Consider the following 14,127-nt stretch of genomic DNA (forward strand, 5'->3'; position numbering starts at 1 on the left):
AGCAATAGACCAACTAGTGTGTGTGTGTGTGTGTGTGTGTGTGTGTGTGAGTCTAGCCAGTCTGGTATATCTTCAAATGAGATCAGTGCTTATTGACTGAACTCTCTTATCTCTAATCTGTGGGGTAAATTGCCTCGGTTGCTGCTTCTCTTCTCGGTCCCCTTTCTTCCTGCGCTACTGACTCCCCTCTTTACGATCCCATCAGACACAGCAGGCACAGATGCTATTTACTGGTGGGGGAGTTTGTGTGTGTGTGTGTGTGTGAGTGACTGGATGAGAGTGAGTGAGATTGGTGTATAACTGAATGCTTGGGTGTATTAGGGAGAGTTGCCTGTGCTGCTCTTAGCGTATGTCTCCTAAGCATGTTTGAGTGTGTACACATTGACAACATTCATCTGGCTGATATCAGCCTCATGTTAAAGATTCACTTCTGAGTTTTGTAAGTGTCCAATAACACATCAGAATTTCCTCCCGGTAAATTGACATTTTAAAATGATTATGAAAGATTATAATTATTTATTTATTTTGACCTCACTGTTCCTGTTTTTTTCAGTCACACACAGCACATCAACATGACTGACATGTATGTTTGCTGTAGTATCACTGTACAGTAGTGACATTAATAAACTGATCTCTATTCACACTCTTCTAAATGTGCCATCTGAATGCTACTTAGTATTTGCTCTTATTTGCATTTAACAGTCAACTGGGCAAAAAATGTGTTGAGTAATGGAAATATTGTTTGAACTACAACAAAGATAACTCACACTGAGTCACACGTCACATCAACAGCTAGTTAACTAACGATAACGTGAATAAGTGACGGTGTCGATTTGATGCTGTTAATGCCACACTGTGGAGTTTCTGGCCACTGGCGCTGCTACAGATCAATGTTTAGATAAGCAGACTCCCATTTTGTATCCCGTTAAATATATTTCACACCAACTCAGATTAACAGAGCTTTCTTTGGACAGCTGTGGGCCTGTTTTACTAAACTTGCAACTAACTTGCAACACAAGATAATTTCCTCTTGCGTTCATTTTGACCGCTTTTGCTTATCAAAATAACCATCATACTTGTGTTCCATGTAGAGGAATGTACAACTCGCTAACTTATCTACAATTTGCGACTGACAACCATTTGTGAAACGAGCCACTTGCACTATTTGCGATCACAAGCAATCAGGACTTGGAAATTCTATTGTGAAATATGCCAAGGGCTGGCTATCGGTAAGGTATCGACTGAAAACCCTGTACCAAGCAGCAAAAAAACTTCTCCAGTCAAATGTTACCTGCATTCTGTGCCCAGAAAAAACTACTATCATTAACAGTATTATCAGTGGTAACATCAGCATCAGTACTGACAGAGCTGACAGTTTAAATATGGGGAGCGGAGGGTGGTGCTACTTTTCCGTGACAATGCGGTCCTGCTACCACGGGTTGGGGGGGCGTTGCTATTAGCTTTTAAATGGGCATCGCAACCTTTTCTGGCCCATGATCTCATTTATCAATTCTTAAAATCCCTGTCATTACAGATTTATCCTCGTGTCATGTGGATTTCAGCGGCACACGTTCTATTCTACTTCCAAGATTATATTGAAAACATGAAATGCATCCATCTAATTACAAAACAAATATCGTAATCTGTCTTCATCATCCTGTACTGAGCCAGGGTTGTAAAACCCTTCCCTACCGGTTACATTACGGTTAGCTGGGGTTTTGATGCAGGTTGGAGGTTATTAGGTTGAGCAGACTTATCAAGCTGCTTCTCTACACCAGCCTGACAACCTCATTAAAACACACTATACCTGGGAGGGGGGTCACCTTGAGAGTCAATCTCCCGGCAGAGAACGAGAGGAAAACTAGTCCAGACTGCAGCTGATACTAAAGACTTTTAACTACAATGACTGACCTGAGCATCTCTCCTCTGGCTTCACTGCTCTTTTTGCTGCTTCTTTCTCTTTTATTGGTCTTGAATTAGAGGTCTGGGTGACAACTCATCCCACTGAAAACTAATCAAATTGAGAGATCTTGTGTTTGCATTAAGGATCTTATATTTCCTTCTTTTACTTGACATCCAATAAGATGGTCTGAGGCCGTTTTGTTGTGGGTGAAGGGGAACATCACAGATTGTTGTCTGTCAGAGAGAAGACGCATGCCTGGAGACAGGGAGGAATTGATACTAAGCTGCGCTAGAGTTTCCATTTCAGCCACTCTATACCCAAACACTCAAATCGCTCTCCGTGCTAACAGAATCAACTTGTGTGCTCACAGGTACCCGCCAGGTGACCTGCAAAAAAATAAATTGGCGGATGGTATTTTGATTATATTTAATTTCCGGGTTCTGTTCTGGAACATGTTGGTTGGATCGCTGGTGTTGGATGATAAATATAGGCTATTAAATAAAATGAAAATAACAATCAATATTTTGAAAATAAGCAAAAAATAACCATTTAAATTATATTTCCATAATTCCCTTCATTTTAAAATGTATTATCTTAGTTTCAAATGTATAAAAAGGCCCAAAATTATCACTTTAAATGGGCAGCCTAAACCAGCCTATACCAGATATCAGTTCGGGGCAAGGATCTCGATGAGTTGGGTCGGGGGGGGGAGCGGGTCCTGAACACCAGACACGTGCAAGTATCTTAGTAAACATGTCTTTTGTTTTCAGAGGTAATTGATGAGCTGGTCAACATGTGTGGGGGGTCAACATGCGTGGGGAGACAACGCACAGTAATGGCACATTTGTTCAAATTTCCTGTGTTGAATCTAATTCTCGACTTCCCACCTAGCTACATCCAAGAGAAAAACTGTGACAGAAACGTTTTGATGGACATATGTGTCGAGGTTATTGTAAGTCAACTTACTGAACTATCAAAAAGACAAATGTATTTGATCAATGTGATATAAACGTAACTGATCATAGCCACTGTTATTACAGCTTCCATGTCCACTGAAAGGAAATGCACTTCAGTTTGATCATCAGAATAGTGTAGATCAAACCATAGCTTTATATATTGGTAGCAAAGTGTTAATATTAATAGGAAATATTGAACTTAACCTGCTAAACTATGCTGGCTAAATGCGACAAATGTAGCTTTGAGATGGTATTAAAATGTGTTTGCAAGTATTAACTAAATGCAAGAGGATCACACCCTCCCATCTGTTCACTAAGGGGTCAAACATACTTGTCAGTATTCCTCCATATGCATATTGAGCAACTGTGGGATTATTGCTTAGCGTGAGCAGGACGTGACCAGACATGAAACAGAAATAATGTGGTTTTCTCCTTTAAAGCCATTCAGCAGTAATGGGATACCTCCTGCCTCTGGCCCTGTGCCAACGATCAATGGGCTCTAACACACTGCGTCCTATTTTTGCAATGGCTGTCATAGCTCTTGCTTCACACCCTGCTAATACATCACTTCCTCCTGCGTTGAGATTCAGTAATACATCACGCTCTTCCTCTCACCTTCTGGGTTTCATAATGCATCACTTCCTGGTAGCGATTTGTTGCAGTTTCACCCCCTTTGGGCTGAGCAGCTCTAAATCCCATTAAGCCGGTCTGAAACTCAGCTCCAGTTAGATTGGAGCCAGTTCTCTGAGGGGGTGGAATGGCCGTATCATTTACTTAATAAATCCAATCTGAAATGTGTTGCTCAAACTGTAATTGCTGAACATTAGTGCTTTTAATGTATAAGGGGAAAATGACTAATTGAAACAATGAAGGTAGAGAAATTAAATGGGATTAAAACTAGCGCAGAAGGCCACCCTGAAACAGCGGAGTTGCGGACCAATATTTTGTAGAGGAAGAGAGTGAGACGGAGGGAGACTAAAAGCTTCCCATTTCTACTCTTTCCCTCCTTTGTCTACATTGAATGTTGTCTTTTTTTTTTTTTTACCACTGCACACATGGCAATACAAATACATTTAAGTCAACACAGAGTAACAAAATGTTCTTTTCCAAAATAAGTACATTACATCAATAAATGACAATGTGTACAATAGGGAAGCAACTTCAGAGTGATTCTGGAGTTTCAGGGTCACATGTGCCACTTGGAAGCATTTTGTTTTTAGTTTTCCATGAAGAGGGTGAAGATGGTTATTAAGTCATTTCATTTGTTGCTGTTTTTGTGTCTGTTTTGCGGGGAAGGAAAGGGGACGTGCCTCTCTCTTTTCTAGTAGGGAGTGAAGCGACTGCACCCTCCTCTGTAAAGGCTAGCCTGCAACATCAAAGATGAAAAAGCTCCAATCAGTATTCAACGTAGAACCTTTGTATTATTAATATTAAAATGAACTTCTCTCTTTCCTCCAAAGAAACGCTCCTCCCTTTTTCCACTTGTCTTTTGTTTAATTGAGGAAATTTTGTGCACAAGGTAGTTGTGGAAAGAATAGGATTGTGTGTATGTGGTTGTTGCATGTACTTGAGCGTGGATTTCTAAGTTCGTTTTTCATTTTGATTCTTGATAGCATTCAACCCAGCAGTGAACAAAGACAACAAAATGACCACAAGTAAGTGACTGAATCACTAACAGTTGCTGTCATCTGTGGCCAGAAAGTCTGTTTGTACAAGAAGTGGCCAAACACGTCTGAGGTGAGACGAACACGAGACAACCGTCATTGCTATTTAACAAGCTGTGAATTCACAACCAAATAATAACAATACGTAATTGCTCCTTGAGCCATCCTGGCTTGTCTTTTACTGTATACACAGTAGATCAACCAGGAATAAAAGCAAAGACATTTTATGTTCCGATACAATATTTTCCATACGATACCGATCCGATACCTGAACTTGCATATCAGACGATACCGATCCAATACCAGTGTGTTCAAAACATGTTGCCCTTTAACTGGTGGGATTTTCCAGTGTAAAATATTGCCAAATTTCTGACATTTTGCTAGCTCTGGCCAACGTTACACTCTCCACTAGCACCTGCTTAATGGACACTGTACATGCTGTGTTTCACTCTCAACAGAGATGAGAAAGAAGTGAGACGGCTCACTCGTTGCTTCCATCATCCATTTCAGATGCAGCCATCTTTTTTTCCAGAGCTGATGATGTAAGTAGCTAACGAGTGAGCCATCTCGCTTCCTTCTCACCCTTCTTGAGAGTTGCACAGAGTTGGTGATGTGTTGTTCCTGTGTAGTGTAACCTGATAAACCATACGATAATATTATATCAGATTGGTGCATAAACTCGCATACTCGCCAATACCTGATCCAGCATTTCAGGCTCCATCAGAGGCATCTACTGTGCTGTTATTCGTATCAGAACAACCTTTTTACAGACAAAACCACCATGGTTTCCTCATTCTGTTTCCCAATGTGTAGTGAAATAGAAACTGAGGGAAAATTGTGTCTGTATCTCTCTCCATGTTCTCTGTTCAGACCAACCTAATAGCAGACGAGAATGGATATATTACAATTACAACTTTCCACAATATTTGTGACTATGCATGGTTGTCGGATGAAGATCGATGATGATTCTCATCTAAAGAAAAAGTGTTCTCCAACCAATAATTCTGACTTTATCAGTCACATCATTATTACCTTACCTTGTTTGGGGCTTAAGTTCAGAATGTGAGGCATGACAAAGTTTAAGATCAATGGAGTGTTATGTCTTTATTTTATTGAGAATTAGGAATAAACATTGGTAGTGAGGGGTTTGGATATGGGAGAGTGGGGGAAAAGGGAGGAGTAATTTGAAGACAAAAGAGAAGAACGTGTAGAGTAATAAGGAGAAAAACAGAGGCCACTGTTTTATTTAAGTAAATGAAGAGGAAAAAAATGTCGTAATTAATGAAGGCTTTTAGCTAGCAGCTGCACTAGGGAGGAATGGGGGCAGTTTGGGGGACACATAGGGGAGGTGTTGGCGCTTTCGATCTCCGTCATCACAAGCACGTCAGCAATCAGCATCAACCCTCATCTCATCTGTCCAAGACGCTGCACCGAGCAGCTGCTCCGGCTGCAGCCGGTTTGCTACCAAGAACTTTAATTCTCCTTCTCCTCCTTTTCTGCTCTATCTTTCTCTCCTACTTTAATCTCCCACGGCACGTCGAAGCATTTACTAGATGGTCGTTAATCTTTGGAGGAAGTCCCTGCCCACACCCACGAAAGAAAACAAATTGTGCTCTCAGTTTCTCCCCATCTTCTGGGGTGCTCTATTTCTTTCTTTGGAAAGGCCTTTTTTTTCATCTTTGATGTTAGCTGCAAAGCTAGCTAAAAACAAACATTAACCATTCGACTCTCCCCCTTGCAAAATTTGAAGAGAATGTTTTCAGTGGGGAGGAATCCTCAGTCTCGATTGGATTTCAAACAAGGAGCTTTCAGCCAATGAAATTGAATGGGGACTCTGAGAATAAGAAAATGTCCCTTTTTCATTTACTGAAGTGGCAAAGATGCACATACAACATTAGAATGGGTCTCTCAGAGGGAAACACAACTCACAGGAACAAGGCGAAGAGTAAACATTTTGCAAAGATCTTTCTAGATTATTAACAAAGCCTGTCAGCAAATTATTTGATCGAGTTATTTATTTACTGTTAGTAATTCAGTTCATATGAATAGTTTTGTAAAATAAACATCCATGTGTGCAGGTGTGTCATACAGTGAGGTATCAGAGACAACAGAGTGAGGATGCTGTAGCTGTTCATCATGATAGCACATACATTAAGTCAGCAGCTAGGAAACAGGGAACAGACTCACCATAGTGCCCACACTGTATGTGGCTGCAGGACCAATCGTATGGTGATATGGGTCCGCTGTTGCATAGACTCTGCCATAACTATAGAGGAGAAAACAGGCACAAACAGTGTTTACTGTGACAATTGAGTAGAAAACCGTAAGTCTGACAGCTTCTCCAAGATGTTCACCAGACAAATGAAGCTAAACACAATCTTTGAATATATTGCAAACATCAGGGCCTGCATTAATCAAGAATGACAGTATCCCTCCAGGACAGCAGCTCTCAATCTTTTCCAGTCGCGACCCCCCTGAATAATCAGGTTGGTGTCTCATAAAATGTCTGCACCTCCTTAGCCCCACATGTATATGCTGGCAAGTGATTTGATGCTTTTTGGTGTCTATACATTTGGGTATGTGATTACTGTAAGCCCCACAGCTAAGCAAGTGGGCGCTTGTTCTGTGAAATGGGGAAATGAGTATGGCTTAATTAAGGAGTGCTTGCGTGGGAGCAGTCCGTGGTACCGAAACCGAGCCGATGAGATCAGTAGACAGACAGATGGAGAGAACACGTCACGCCGCGGTTTCTTAGCCTGCTTGTTGTAGTAAATAGAACTTTCAGCTATAATTATTTTTCCTCCCACAGACAGACAGAAGGGAGACAACAGGGAAGTGTGAGAAAAATCTAAATATATCACTGTTACAGGCGATGTAATGTAAAGAACTACCATCTGGCGACCCCCAGAAACCTCCAGGGTATTTAGATAATTCCTAACTCAGATAATGACCTCGAATAGGTGAACCAGCCATGTCGAAAAGATATACAGTATGTTTAAAAGGCGGAGTTTTTTTCATCTGATCAGTAAAACAAACAGAATATAACTTTTCTTCATATTAGATTCAATGTTATAAGCAGCCTACAATTTCCAGAACAATACAAACATTTCGGTTCCCTCCTGTGGCTCAAAGGTTCACTGCGGACATACATCATAAATAAAAGACTATGGAAGAAATTGTGCAATGTTATTTGGCAGCCCAAATAAAATCTCCAGTGTTTGGGAATGGCTGTGCTAGAGCACCTTGTGGGCAGATTAGAGCTGTGGGCTCTTTTTGACCTCTGGTTCTCCCACTATCTTTGAATTGTGTGTGTGTGTGTGTGTGTTCACTTGTTACCTTTAAGAACCCTTCAGGTACACACAGTGGACACCACACCAGCAGACTACTCATGACAGCATTATTAGAATTAGTGCCATATATACCATTCATCCCTCTGCTGTAATAGCACCCACCCCATGTGATGTGTGTCAAACAGTTTGTGGTAATTACATCTTTTTATAAAAGGAATATGCACCAGGGAAGCTTAACATTGAATTAAATAATAAAGGCTATAGATCCAAGCTGGTGTCGAGGGTCATGCATCCACACCCACCTCCATGTGGTTAAACAGTTCCAGAAACAGTTCTGGGTGAGTGATTACAATCCAAACATTGTGAAATTAGTTATAATGCTACATTTATTTAAACAAGCTCATTGATATTTTTAGAGATTCTATATTTTATTTCCATCTCTTAGTGTGGACGTATGTAATCCTGTATTCATCTCCTAACAGTTAGTGTAGGTTAAGCTTGGCATCTCTGGAGGAAGTTTCCGTATATGAGGCAGTAGATTCATTTTGACTTATTCTCCAAACATAAAACCATATGGATTCTTTGAACCAGTACAAATCAAAAGGGAATTTAATCAGTTGAGAAATACTCTGTTAATTGTTTCCTCCTTCCCCAACTCCAACCACCAGGCATAAATCTTGTGCATGTTGGCTTTGATTGAATAGGTTTGATAATGGATAGGGAGTGCCAACCAACCACAATGAGTATGCATGAGACACATAAGGTATTGGGTCGTCGATTTTAACTGGGGTCCGGAGGAGAGATCTATAATCATTTCCTCCTCTCACTCATGCTAAGAACAGGCCTATGGGATGAAAAAGCAATCGATGTGTCCCTATAAATGTACGTTGTAAAGGTGAGAGTGTGTGATTGCAATGATTTGTTTTACCCGTTTCAATTTATGAGAAAAAGGGGACAAGTGTTTTATCTTCCAGATGATGGGGAGGGATTGCAATAAAAGTAACGTCAGCTGGAGAAGGAAAAAAGAGAGAGAAAGATAAGAAAATAAATGGGCAGAGTGATAAGAGTAGTAGATGGCTGAAGGGAGGGAGAAATGAGATTATAAATAAAGAGAAACATGAGAAAAATCATCTTTCGTGGTGTGGAAACAGAGACGGACGGCATAGGGGGAGGAAAAGCAAATATAGGACTGTACAGAGAAAACATATCTAGAAGCAGGAACCTAAAAGAAAGAAGGAAATCATTTTTGAGAGAGATATAGCACATTTGGTTTCCCATACCCTCCCCCCTTCTATGCCATCTTCTTCTTCACCTCCTTCTCTCCTCCTCCCCTCTCTGTGCCCCCTGACTGCCATCTCCCCCTGTATCTCTGTCTGTCTCCTGGGGCTTATATTCCAGTCTTTTCACCAGCACTGGCTTGGAACTAATCCCCTCCCTCAACGCTCCTCTCCTCTCTCATTCCCCCCCTCCTTCATCCCTCTTTCTCTGATGCCACCAGACCGCTTTATTTATATTCCTCTCTTCCTGTCTAGTTTGTTTATTCTCCTCGAAGAGTAAAGGGAAGCTAACGTAGGTCTGGAGGGCAAAGATAAGAGTGCACTGCTATGTGTGAGACTATGTGTTACAGAGGGAGACCTTAGGAAAGAATAGTAGTGTAGTGTACATGGGAGGAGGAAGGGAGGAAGGGAGGAAGTAGGGGTAGTGTCTAGGGCTGCATTAATGATTAATTAGCTGATTAATCGCTATCAGTGTTTGATCAGTCTCTGTCCAATCTAACAGATTTATGGAATCCCTCTTTCCTGTGAAAGGGTATATGACATATGTTCCTAAATAAACACAAATACATGTCCATGATTTCCATGATTACAGTGCTATTGCAGCATGACTTTTCATGGTATAGATACAAACAGTAAAATAGTACCGTTTTGTTACAGTGAACAGGTGAACCCCTACCGACGCAGAGTCTCCAGGCTGTGGCTGTTAAAGGCTTGTGTCAGTGAGAGCAGATGGAAGATGACGAGGAGAATTTCATGGTCAATCCTGATTGCATTTTGCCTCTTCTTGCCTGGTCTCAAGTGTAGCCAGTGGCAGCCTAATGTGTGTGTGTGTGCAGACAGAATAGAAGCAGGGTCTCTCAGTCCCCAGTCCCGTCTGTAAAAGGCCCCTCTTATCCCACAATGAACTCCTCCACCACACCCCAGCCTCTTCCCCATCTCCCCTCAACTCTGCCTCACCTCCACCTCAACGCCTGGGCTTCCCTTTAAATCTGGAGAGCTTAAAAAATAGAATGAGGAGGACACAGATCTGAGACGGGGGGCGATATACTGCAGCCAGGGAGAGAGGGTGAATAACGATGAGAAAGAAGAGAAAAAGAAAGGGAGTGAAATAAGTCTGGTGAAGAGAGAGACGTGCCCCCTCACCTGCTTCGCTCCTCTCTGCCTTGTTCATAATCCTCCGAGTGCACCGCTCGCTCCCTGCCTCTGATAAATCTTACATTATCGGAGGCCTACAGGCTCCTGCTGTGGCTGTTTCTTATCGGCCCTGACATGCTCAATCTCCCTAAGATTAGCTCCCCAAGCACCGTCATGCACACACACACACACACCTACTGTAGACAGCAGTGGAAGCGGGTGCACACAACATGCACACACACACACACACACACACATGTTTTTCTAAAAACACATATCACTTTTGATCTGGAGGAATCACAGCAGACTGCAGCTGAGCAGCAGCTCTGGGCAGGGAGGTACCAGGCTCGGGAGTTTCAGGGACAGGCAGCTCCAAGGGGAATGACAATTGAAGGATGGAATGGATCAAACTGCTCTCTCCTGCCTCACATAGACTGCTCCACAGCCCCGTGGCACCATGTTAAATCCTCTTTAGTTCTGCTCATCATCTGTCCAGGTGAGCTTCTGTGGAGTTTGTCGGGCTGCATACAGTGTGAGAGCATCTACTCCTGTGGCCCGTATCACAAGGCAACATGAATGGCCCAGCCAGCTGTCTTATCTCAGGCTTTCCAGCATGACAAAGCTGGCTCACTGTTAACTGAGGTAGATCACCAAGGTAACATGTGCTGAGCAGGTCAAGTTCAGAGGACCAGATCAAAACTTGTCAACAGCTCGACTACTGACCAATCAGATCGCTGGACAAATTCCCTCATCATTGTGGATCCCAACATGAACAAAGTATTGAGTTTACAACAAAGAGCAATACATTTTCTATAGATCAGTAACATCTATATGTCCATGTTGGGGTTAAAACAGGACTCCAGGAGGTCATATTTAATTGGTTAATCGTGACTGGAGAATAATACATGGAAACACCACATCGTCCAGTGAACACTCATTTCTAGCATTTCTGTTATCCCTACTATTTCGACAACTTCTTCTATTCTAAAGAACTTTTCGAACCGGAGGCATGAAGAATAAAGGATAATGCAAAGTACTCGTCTAACACAAGGAGTGGATCTGGTCTCAGCTGCCTCTGTCAAGGTTGAAAGAAGTAATAAAGTCTGCCGCCTTGGTTCGGACTCTGTGTTGTTGTTTCATAAATATATGCGCAGCTCAACCCGTTCTGAGATTATAACAGCATATATGTATATATAATTATGTATACATTACTATTATAACATTTCTTTCAACTGAGACATCGTCCATTAAAACGTGTGTTTTTTAGGCCGGTATGATCATGATTATTTACAATGCAGTGTAAAGAGAGTACCTTATCGTGACCCTCAGAAGGAAGAAGGCTGCCAACATACCTGTCACTGTATGCAGCTGCAGCAGTACCAGCTGGCTGGGCATATCTGTAAGCTGCATACCCTCCCTGAGGAGAGACAGAGGACTTCAATACCACCTCAAACCAACATCCAGGTACAGTACAACTGAGTGACGTTGAAGCATTGAATTAAATGCTGAAGACACATTATTTTCTTGACTGATCACAGTGAAAGACTCCTTGGGTATAAATCAAAATACATATTAATAGATTTTGACTTACATATATTTCCGCTCCATAAAAGCCGTCCTGGTAGACCACACTGTTGATAGAAGATGTCACACATGAGACATTTTTATTTTTATTTATTTTAGCATTGAAGTAAACTGAGCTTGGTATGGCATTTTAGTTAAGGATCTCGAAAAGTTACTACAAGGAACTTTCATTTTGGCGGTCCCTGTGGACAAAAGCAGCAGTGTTTACGAGCACCCGACTCCCGTTAGAAAACCTCTCATTTTTCAGCACCAGATTCTAACAATCTGTCCCGCTCAGTCCTGGTTCTGGTTCCCCCATGCCTCCCTTCCCTCCAGCGGGCCCAGCAATACAGCCTCGGTCTCCAGCAGCGTGGTGTCAGTGTTGGCTCCCAGCAGAGCAGCGAGGAGAAGCTCTGCTCCTGGAGGAGGAGGAGACGCTGCTGTCGGGCGCTGAGCTCTCCTCCTTGTAGTCTGAGCTGAGGCAGTTTGTGGTGAACCTGCACAATTATTTCTGATTTTGTGCTGTATCCGACACGGTGGCACCAAATGCAAGCATTAGGAATAACTATGTACAAAAAGACAATCTTCTCTCTAATGGTCTCGTTCACACTGAGACTGATTCATAACCAGTTAAAAGTTCCTTATGGTAACTTGAACGAAAGACAAGTACAATATGAATGTTCTATCTGTTCTGACATTATGTTGGTGGAATTTCACATCTGCTAAAATGCAATGTGCAGGTGATTCAGTTGGGATCTAGGATCCCTGATGTAGTCTACGAACAAGGACATAGACAGTGGACACATGCGTACTTCAATGGTCAGTGTACATCAGAGTCCTACACGTGTGCATGTTTTTATACAAGTACAACATCTGTGGGAAGATGTGCACGCTGAACATGGTGTTATTTCACCTCCTGCACAAGAATCACTAGCTCTGTTTTCTTTTCCTCTTGTAATTGTGCTTCTTTTCCAGAGAGAGAGAAGTAGGTCATGGGGTAGAACAATGAAGAATTTATCTTCGCTGTTGGTTTGAATTATTCAGAAGTAAAGCTTCAGTTATTTCTAGTACGTTCTGAGATAGAGAGGAACTACCCAAAGCATTTGTAACTAAGCACAAAGCTAGCTCTTTTTTGGGGAAAGCTGTACTCTTCAGTATGCAAATGACTTCCCAGTTGGTAACAAATGTAGAAACAAGTGTCTCGATGCAGTGTGCAGACGAATGACCCCCGCTCGCGTCCCTTTTCCCCTGGTTCTTCAAACAGTCATTGAGGAGTTATTTATGTTTAGTATACTCGCTACAACGCTTATTACTGCTTCACATGATATTTTGAAGCGTAAAAGCCCCTTGTAGCTCATGCACTCTGCAGAGGCCTTTCTGAACGAGCATAAACAGACATTGAATTTTGGGTGTTGTTTTGCAACACCCAAAATTATTATTTTGCGATTGTCCACCCAGACGTCCCAGTGGACGCCTGGGTGGACAGGAGCAGTTACAGTGATGCAGAAACCATGCAGGTCTCATAACGATCATATACCAGGAACTAATAATTAGCTGTAACCAGACGAGCGCTACATGTCACTCAGTTTGAAGCTACTTTATATCCAAACCAAGCAGCACAATGTATTTCCGTTCATTTCCGATGCTTTCCTTCTTTGTTTTTCTCAATAAAACATTAAAAGTAGCTTAAACTGTTAAATCAAAGAAAACTAATTATTGTTCCCACCACACAGTAAATGACTAATTCAGTAGTTCCATGTGGTCAAACGGCATCATTCATCCATTATTCTCCTCTCTGCCTGCCGCCTTCACGCTCTCTGTCTCCATCTGCATTTTCTCTTGTTCTCATTTTTTTCCTTTCAACCCAACACACTCTCTCAGACGTCTATTCTCTCTCTCCCTCTCTCCATGTCTCCCCTTCACATTCACCAGGTCTCTAGAATGGGCCTATTGAAGTGTGCAGGGCAGGTCATTGCAGTCCATTCACAGCCGAATAAAGAATGACACATTACAAAAAAAGAGAGACAAATTCGGCCATTCTGGAATCAAAGAGCAATTTTCCGCTCTATTAGGAGGCAGCCTTTTTGTTTTCCACTCACCATTCTTCTGCTACTGCATGTGTGTATGTGTGAGTATGTATTTATTTGTGTGTTAGTGTGTGAGCGCCCGTGCATGTTAGCGTCTGTGTTTGAGTAACTGTAGCTGTGAATTCCATTTGTGCAGTAGCATGTTTTTAGTCTTGGAGAAGTGTCATACAGTGTTTATTTGATTATGTGTGTTTGTTTCAGTTGAATGTGTGTGTGTGTGTGTGTGTGTGTGTGTGTGTGTGTGTGTGTGTGT

At 42.0% G+C, this 14,127-nt stretch overlaps 1 long non-coding RNA gene across 2 annotated transcripts; it reads right to left on the minus strand.

The window, feature by feature from the left end:
* Window positions 1–24: 24 nt before the first annotated feature.
* On the minus strand, window positions 25–12,121 carry LOC116377231 (uncharacterized). 2 transcript variants are annotated; one of them, XR_004212181.1, is made up of 4 exons: window positions 11,816–12,121; window positions 11,577–11,641; window positions 6,711–6,789; window positions 25–4,225 (listed from the first exon to the last, which is right to left on the minus strand). It is a non-coding gene; the product is annotated as an uncharacterized LOC116377231 (long non-coding RNA). The 2 variants fall into 2 exon arrangements; XR_004212180.1 differs by having other exon boundaries at window positions 25–6,789.
* Window positions 12,122–14,127: the final 2,006 nt, after the last annotated feature.

This window comes from Anarrhichthys ocellatus, unplaced genomic scaffold (genome assembly GCF_004355925.1).
Source record: "Anarrhichthys ocellatus isolate YVR2014 unplaced genomic scaffold, GSC_Weel_1.0 scaffold1048, whole genome shotgun sequence".
In the NCBI taxonomy this organism is placed as follows: Eukaryota; Metazoa; Chordata; class Actinopteri; order Perciformes; family Anarhichadidae; genus Anarrhichthys; species Anarrhichthys ocellatus.